The 7254-nt window shown below is 49.1% G+C and overlaps 1 protein-coding gene and 1 long non-coding RNA gene across 2 annotated transcripts in view; one reads left to right on the top strand and one right to left on the bottom strand.

Moving 5' to 3' along the window:
- Nucleotides 1-244: 244 nt before the first annotated feature.
- Nucleotides 245-7174, bottom strand: LOC133761804 (uncharacterized). The gene is made up of 3 exons (XR_009866224.1): nucleotides 6900-7174; nucleotides 4077-4208; nucleotides 245-683 (listed from the first exon to the last, which is right to left on the bottom strand). It is a non-coding gene; the product is annotated as an uncharacterized LOC133761804 (long non-coding RNA).
- The window catches only part of PHC1 (polyhomeotic homolog 1), a 29175-nt gene continuing 28604 nt past the window's right edge, over nucleotides 6684-7254 (top strand). Inside the window, exon 1 of the mRNA XM_062194648.1 lies at nucleotides 6684-6771. The gene's annotated coding sequence lies outside the window, so the exon portion shown is untranslated. The remainder of the gene's footprint in view (nucleotides 6772-7254) is intronic.

Genomic DNA, 7254 nt, shown 5'->3' with positions numbered 1-7254 from the left:
AGTTTCAATCTTTGGAGTCAGATAGCGATTTAAATTCTGACTAAATTTTTGATTACCCTATGAACCTTGAGCAATTTACTGAAACTTCATGAGCTTTAATTTCCTCATCTGTATATTAAGGATTCATATAACTAGCTGAAAAGGTTACTGAGAAGGTTTAATGCAATGATGTATATGAAGCTATGAGCAGGAGCTCTGAGTATACTTATTATTTTTTAAAAGATGTATTTATTTATTTGCAAGTCAGAGTTACACACAGAGAGAAGAGGAGGCAGAGGGGGAGATAGAGAAAAAAAAAGGTTTTCCATCCGCCAGTTCACTCCCAACTGGCCGCCAACGGCTGTAGCTGCGCCGATCCAAAGCCAGGAGCCAGGAGCTTCTTCTGGTTCTCCCACGTGGGTGCAGGGTCCCAAGGACGTGGGCCATCTTCCACTGCTTTTCCAGGCCATAGCAGAGAGCTGGATCAGAAGTGGAGCAGCTGGAACATGAACCGGAGCCCATGTGGGATGCCACTGCTGCAGGTGGTGGCTTTACCTGATACGCCAAAGCACCGGCCCCTAAGTATACTTTAAATAGTTTTTCCTTTAAAGTTCTTCCTATGTCCTTGGCTTTCTTGGCCTAGGACATATAAACCCAGGGAGTATAATCTTGTGGTTGGACCCAACATGGATTTGTACCTGAAACTGAAGACCAGAGGACATATTTTCTTAAGACAGAAATTACTACATAAGACCACTGGTTGAACTCTGTAATCAATGCACAATCATTCTTAGGCGTTTAAAATTAACAGAAAAGTGATCTTGGTTAAACATAGGAGTGGGAATAAGAGAGGGAGGAGATATATAAGTTGGCACAAGCTCACTCGGACTTACTTCCAATGGTGGAACTAGAAATGTGCCAGGGGATTTCAACTCAATCTTACCAAGGAGGCAGGTGCCAATGCCAGCGCACTTGGTAAAGTGATAAGTATAAATACACAACTGATCAAAAAGATAGGGTATTTGTCGAAGAGATTTCACAAATAAGACCAGTGTAAGCAAATAATGAAGGATAGAATTAAAAGGGAGAGAATGATCTTGCGGGGGAAGCAGGACACACAGCAGACTCAGAATGGCAAATGCCCAAAACAGCACTCCTGCCTCAGAATCAACCCTTGGGACATTCGGATCTGGCTAAAAGGTCCATGAGAGTCTCACAGGCATGGAAAGCCATGACATGGTGGCAAAAAACAATCTAAATGAAAGACCCTGGTGAACAAGACCCCAGCAGAAGGAACAGGCCATCAAGGAGAGAGGTGCCTTTCTCTGAAGGGAGGAAGGAACCTCCACTGTGACACGGCCTTGACTAAACAAGTTCAGAGTTGGTGAACTCAAGGGGCTTCCATAGCCTAGACAGCTCATAGCAAGAGTCTCGGGTGATTGCTGACGTCATAAATAAGAGTGCCAATTGTTAAATCAACAACGGGAGTCACTGGGTACATGCTCCCCACGTAGGATCTCTGTCCTTAATGTGTTTTACTATGAAACGTAAAAACACTACTAGTCGAACAGTACCCTATACCTTGTGCGGCTGTGTGAGTGCAGCCTGTTGAAACCCTTGCTTAGTATATACTAAGTTGATCTTTAGTATATGAAGGTAATTGAAAATGAAACTCGATAAAGGGCGGGATGCGAGAGGGAGTGGGAGAGGGGAGGGCCACGGGAGGGAGGGAGGTTGGGGGGGGGAAGCCACAACAATACAAAAGTTGCACTTTGTAAATTCACATTTATGAAATAAAAAAGACAGAAGTTAACCTTTTTATTTATTTGAAAGGCAAGGGGCCGGCGCCGTGGCTTAACAGGCTAATCCTCCGCCTTGTTGCACCGGCACACCAGGTTCTAGTCCCGGTTGGGGCACCGGATTCTATCCTGGTTGCCCCTCTTCCAGGCCAGCTCTCTGCTATGGCCCGGGAAGGCAGTGGAGGATGGCCCAAGTGCTTGGGCCCTGCACCCGCATGGGAGACTTGGCTCCTGGCTTCGGATCAGCGAGATGCACCGACCGCAGCGGCCATTGGAGGGTGAACCAACGGCAAAAGGAAGACCTTTCTCTCTGTCTCTCTCTCTCACTATCCACTCTGCCTGTCAAAAAGAAAAGAAAAAACAAACAAACAAAACAAAAGGAAAGGCAAGGGCCGGTGGTGGAAGATCTTCCATCCACTGATTTATTCTGCAAATGGGTAGGGCTGGCGCAGGCTGAAACCAGGACCCTGGAACTCAATCTGGGTCTCCCACATTGCTGGCAGGGACCCCAACACTTGAGCCATCACGTTGCCTTCTAGGGTAGACATTAGCAGGAAGCTGGAATAGGGAACAGAGCCAAGGCGTGAACCCAGGTAATCCAATATAGGATGCAGATGTCCCAAGAGGCTTCTTACCTGCTGTGCCAAACATTCACCCCTGTAAGACACATTTGAAACTTACAAGAGGTGAATTTAGTATGCAGGAAGGAATGCTTTTTTCATATAGAATGGATAATAAATTCATTACTTATTAATGCATACATCCATTAACTAAATTGGGACTTACTAAAAGTTGTGAGATGAGCTAAATAAAATAGAATGGGCGCAGGTGTTGTGTGGTGGTGGTTAAGCTGCAGGTTGGGACACTTAGATCTCACACTGGAGTGCTGGTTTGAGTCCTGGCTCTTCTGCTTCTGATCTAGCTTCCTGCTAATGTGCCTGGGAAGGATGTGGAGGATGGCCCCGAGTACTGAGGTTCCTGATACCCATGTGGGAGACCTGGATGAAGTTTTTGGCTCCTGACTTTGGCTGGCCCAGCCCTGGCTGCTGCAGGTATTTGGGGAGTGAACCAGTGGATGGATGATCTTTCTGTTTCCCCCTTTCTGTCACTCTGCCTTTCAAATAAATAAATAAATCTTAAAAACAAAACTTAGACTGGTTTAGATATATTTGGTAATGATGAAAATATACTGGGTTGTGCTATATTTCAGGGACAGTATGAATTATTTTATAAATATCTCATTTATTTCCAACAACTACCAAATGTTATCCTCATGATGAAGCCTATGTTATTGTCAGGCTTACACTACTGAGGATGTGTGGATATACCTGTACCTTTTGAGGGCATGGAAGGATGGAGGATTGTGCTGAAACCAACCAATATGTTAATTTTAAATTTTTGCTTTGAAGAAGGGCATTATGGTGTTTTAGTGTTGAGGGATAAATTATATCTTCTAATTTCACTTTCTTTGATTTGAAAGAAGGGCAAGAATATAGAAAATTGATTTAGTTAACTACTATTTATTGGATATCTTCCAGTTGCCAGTGATTATGGAATGTTCCTCTTATATTTATCCTTTTTTTTTTTTTAAAAAAAAAGATTTTAAAAATTTATTCATTTGAAAGGCAGACAGAGAGAGAACATCTCCCATTCACTGGTTCGCTCCCCAGATGCCTGCAACAGGCAGGGGTGGGCCGGGCTGAAGTCGGGAGCCAGGAACTCCATCCTGGTCTTCCTCGAGGTTAGCAGGAACCCAAGTCCGTCTGCTGGCTTCCAGTGTGTGCAGCAACAGAAAGCCAGATCAGAGGAACAGAGCAGATGGAACTTGAACTAGGCACTCTGTCCTGTGATGTGGGTGTGCCAAGTGGTGGCTTGACCCACTGAAAATTATGGCACATGAATAACTGTAAAGTTCTTTTTTGTTTTAAAAAATAAGAGTCTATATACCCTCTTAGTCTTCATTTTGTTTTCTCCCAACTAGAACTTAAAGTGGCATACAGGACTGTGGCAGGACGGGGTTAGGATGAGTACGGGGTGGCTCAGGTCTGCAGTTGAATGCTGTGCTTTAGAGTGAAAATTACTACTTTCTTCTCTACTTCATCCTATCCATATTTGCATAAAAACACTGCCACACATTCTCACTGCCACACATTAGTTGTAGATACATTCCAATGATACTAGCACCTCTAGGGTATAGGCCATCTCTTTACAAGGTATTGCACAACGCTGGGTGTCGGGGAGAAATTTAAGGAATACTTATTCAATGTTCAGTTGATGTGGAAAATTATACCAGCTTACCTTCTGTTTGCTTCAGTTGCTATCAAGTAGTTGCTTTCCTGTCAAATCTTGACCTTTCCTCATTTAGGGAAGTATTTGTGGGAGGGCCTCCGTAGGTTTCTACACCACTGATTGAATGCATTTCCTTCTCACCTGTTTAGGCAAATGACCTTCAGTGTTATGCAGAGTAAAGAAATTACCCGGCCTCTATTCAGAAGAACGGTTTAGTTTGAAAAAGAAAAGACTAATTCCAGCAGAATCATTAAATGAAAATGAGAAAGTTCAGTGAAACTAAAAAAAAAAAAAAAAAAAAAAAAAAAAAGGTCAGCTGTTAGTTCTGTAGGTAACCCAAATTGTTTTGCTTTGTGTAGCCCAAGTGAGCCCTTTAGTGCCAGGTCTCTAGCTGATTTTGTTAATATAAATAACTTTCTTATGGTTGGAAGTTTTCCTCTAATTTGAATTTGCTGATATATTTTTTAAGGCTACTTTTTTTTTGATAGTCCTTAGACCTGTGACCCTGGAAGCGGTAATACTGGTCTGTCTTGGAAAGCAATGAAATGAACTTGAGTACTGTGAAATACTTGGCACACACCTTTACGTATGAAAATTAAACTACCGACCCATAGGCAATATAGTATGTTCTGTGACGGATTCCTCCCAGGCCTTATTTATGTCAGATACTCAAAATGATGCATCCCTATCTTACTCCCTAATGTCACCTAATAGATGTAAGAGTTGATGACCCATAAAGTACAGAAACTCGAGAGGCGGAAGGTAACTCTCTGCTATGGTAATGTTTCGGCTCCACTTGCACTAGGGCTGAAATGTGAAATGGCCCCGTACCCACTTGGTACAAGGTTATCTATAGGCTATTGGACAAACGGCTGCATACCCTATGCCATCTGGATTTCTTATTCTTGGCATATATTGCAGACCTTCGTTAAGACACCTAGCAGTGACAAGTCTCCCACTAGTTCTCTCTGCCAGAACTTTTTCAATTCATCCCCAGCCAATACAGTCATCCGTGGCCTTGCAACATACCCTTTCACCTCCGCACACCCCCTGGTTTCGCTTTCCTAGTCCTTTGGCTGCCCTCTGGTTTCTTCTCTCACATACTTGTCTGACTGGTTCCCAGAAGCCTGGCAGAGATTTTTCTCTGACAGAAATCTGGCTACCACAAAGCGAGACTCCAAACCCTTGGCAATACAAATCTAAACAGATCTAATTTGTAAACAAAGAGAACACTCTTTTTTTCCCCCCTCTAAAAACAAATCATATGGACATGAATGGAGACACTGCAGAGTGGGTTGACACAGAAAATGTCTGGCTGGAACAGAGATCAGGAAAAGACTGATACCCACAGAAAAAGCACCAGTCCCGGTTATTAAGCCACAAGACGGCCCCCGGCCCCTCTGGAGAGGTTAACCAGGGCGGTAATCTTTGTTTTGTGCACGGATGAAATCTGAGCTGCCTGGCACATGGTAGGTGCTCTATAAATATTTGTTGAACGTTCAAAGTCAGAGAGAATCATTAAAAACGGATAAACTGACACGGAGTGGCATGACAAAGGCTGGCCCCGGCCAACGCCGTGTTCCCAAACACAGCCCCATTGTTCTGCATCTCTGTATACCCCGCCGGTCCCCGGTTCTCGCCGTCCTCCTCCGTGCACACTGAAACCCAGGACACGGTCGCAGCCGCACACGGAAAGCCCGGGACCTGCAGACTCCAATGGCACGCAAAGCAAGTTCCATTAGGTTGCAGCTTTTACAAGGCACGTCAGCCCCGAACGGGCTCGCCGTTTCAGCGCAGCGATCTTTCCCGCCTTCTCGGAGTCGAGGCGAGGGATTCGACAATGACATCTCCTCTGCCTCACTTCAAAGTTTCCCTCCGCTTCCTCCCGCGGACCAGCGCCTGGCCAGGGTCGCTGCCCCGCGCTCCCGCCCGCTCTGCCCACCGTCCCTTTGATCCTTTCTCTCCAGCCCTTATTCCCACAAGCTCCAGAAAACACCTTCTTTTCTCCCTTTCACGTCACTTCCCTCCCTTCTCCCATCTCCCACTCCTCTCCGAGAGGTGAGTTCCCCACTAGAGGCCAGCACTTTCCTAGTTTCGTCCCTCCCACCGGCGAGCAGGACTCGGAGAGAAAGAAGGGGGGAGCAAAAAAAAAAAAAAAAGAGGAGAAAGAGGGAGAGAGGGGAAAAAAAAAAAAAACCACCACAACAACCCCGGGGCCTGGAGCACGGAGGCCCGGGAGCGGCGTCGTCATGGCAACGGGCGCCGGCAGGAAACGAGGGACGCGCGGGAGGGAGGGCGGAGGAGGGCGCCGAGGGGAGGGGGAGGGACGGGGGAGGGGTCCGGCTGCCCCGGAAGCACCTCCCCGCCAGCCCCCTCCTCCAGCCCGGCCCGCAGCCCCCGGCCTGCAGCCCCCACCCTCTCGGCCGGGCAGGAAGTGACAGGCCCCGAGCGAGCCCCGAGGCCTGGCAGAGCCGCGGCCGGGCCGGCAGCCGGAGCGGCGGGAGGGGCGGGGAGCGGCGGCCGCGCCGGGCACCTCCCACCCCGCCCTCGGCGCCCCCGCCCCTCCAGGAAGGGGAGGAGGCGAGGGGAGCCCGCCGCGGAGGCCCAGCGAGCCCCCCCCTGCCCAGCCCGGCGACTGGGGGGGACCCCGGCCCATGAGGTGGACGCCCCCTCGGAGGACGCGGGTGCCGAGCCAGGCGCGAAGGTAACCGGGCGCCCGCGGGCTGGGGCGGGGGCAGGACCTCTGGGGGTTTGGCCGCGCGGGGCTGCCGCTCCAGCCGCCTCGGTGTGTGTAACGCCCCAGGTACCTCCCCCGTGGCTCTCCCTGCCTACCTCGGGCGCTCGGCGCTGCGGTCCCCAGGCGCTGCCTGTCCCGGTCTTCTCGCTCCTCCTCTCGCTGCGCTGAGGGCTGGCTGTCCGTCACCCCCGTCGCCTCTGACTGCCCCTTGGCTCATTCATTTCTCCGGCGCTGACTGGGGTCCCTCCACCCGAGCATGCCGTCTGGTCCTCTCCCTGCTGCTCGCGGTCCGCTGGCTTCCTCAGCCTCCAGTTTCTTCTGCGTCCCTCCTTGCCTGTCTCCTGCTAGCCCGTGCACTCTTCCCCGCTCCCTTGGGTCAGCGCACTCCCGGCACCCCTGTATCCGCCCCCTGGCCCCGGCGGGTTTCGTTTCGCTTTGGAGCATCCTTTG

This window comes from Lepus europaeus, chromosome 6 (genome assembly GCF_033115175.1).
Source record: "Lepus europaeus isolate LE1 chromosome 6, mLepTim1.pri, whole genome shotgun sequence".
Lineage (NCBI taxonomy): Eukaryota > Metazoa > Chordata > Mammalia > Lagomorpha > Leporidae > Lepus > Lepus europaeus.
The sequence above is the reverse complement of the archived record's forward strand: the minus strand, read 5'-3'. Positions and strand labels throughout refer to the sequence as shown.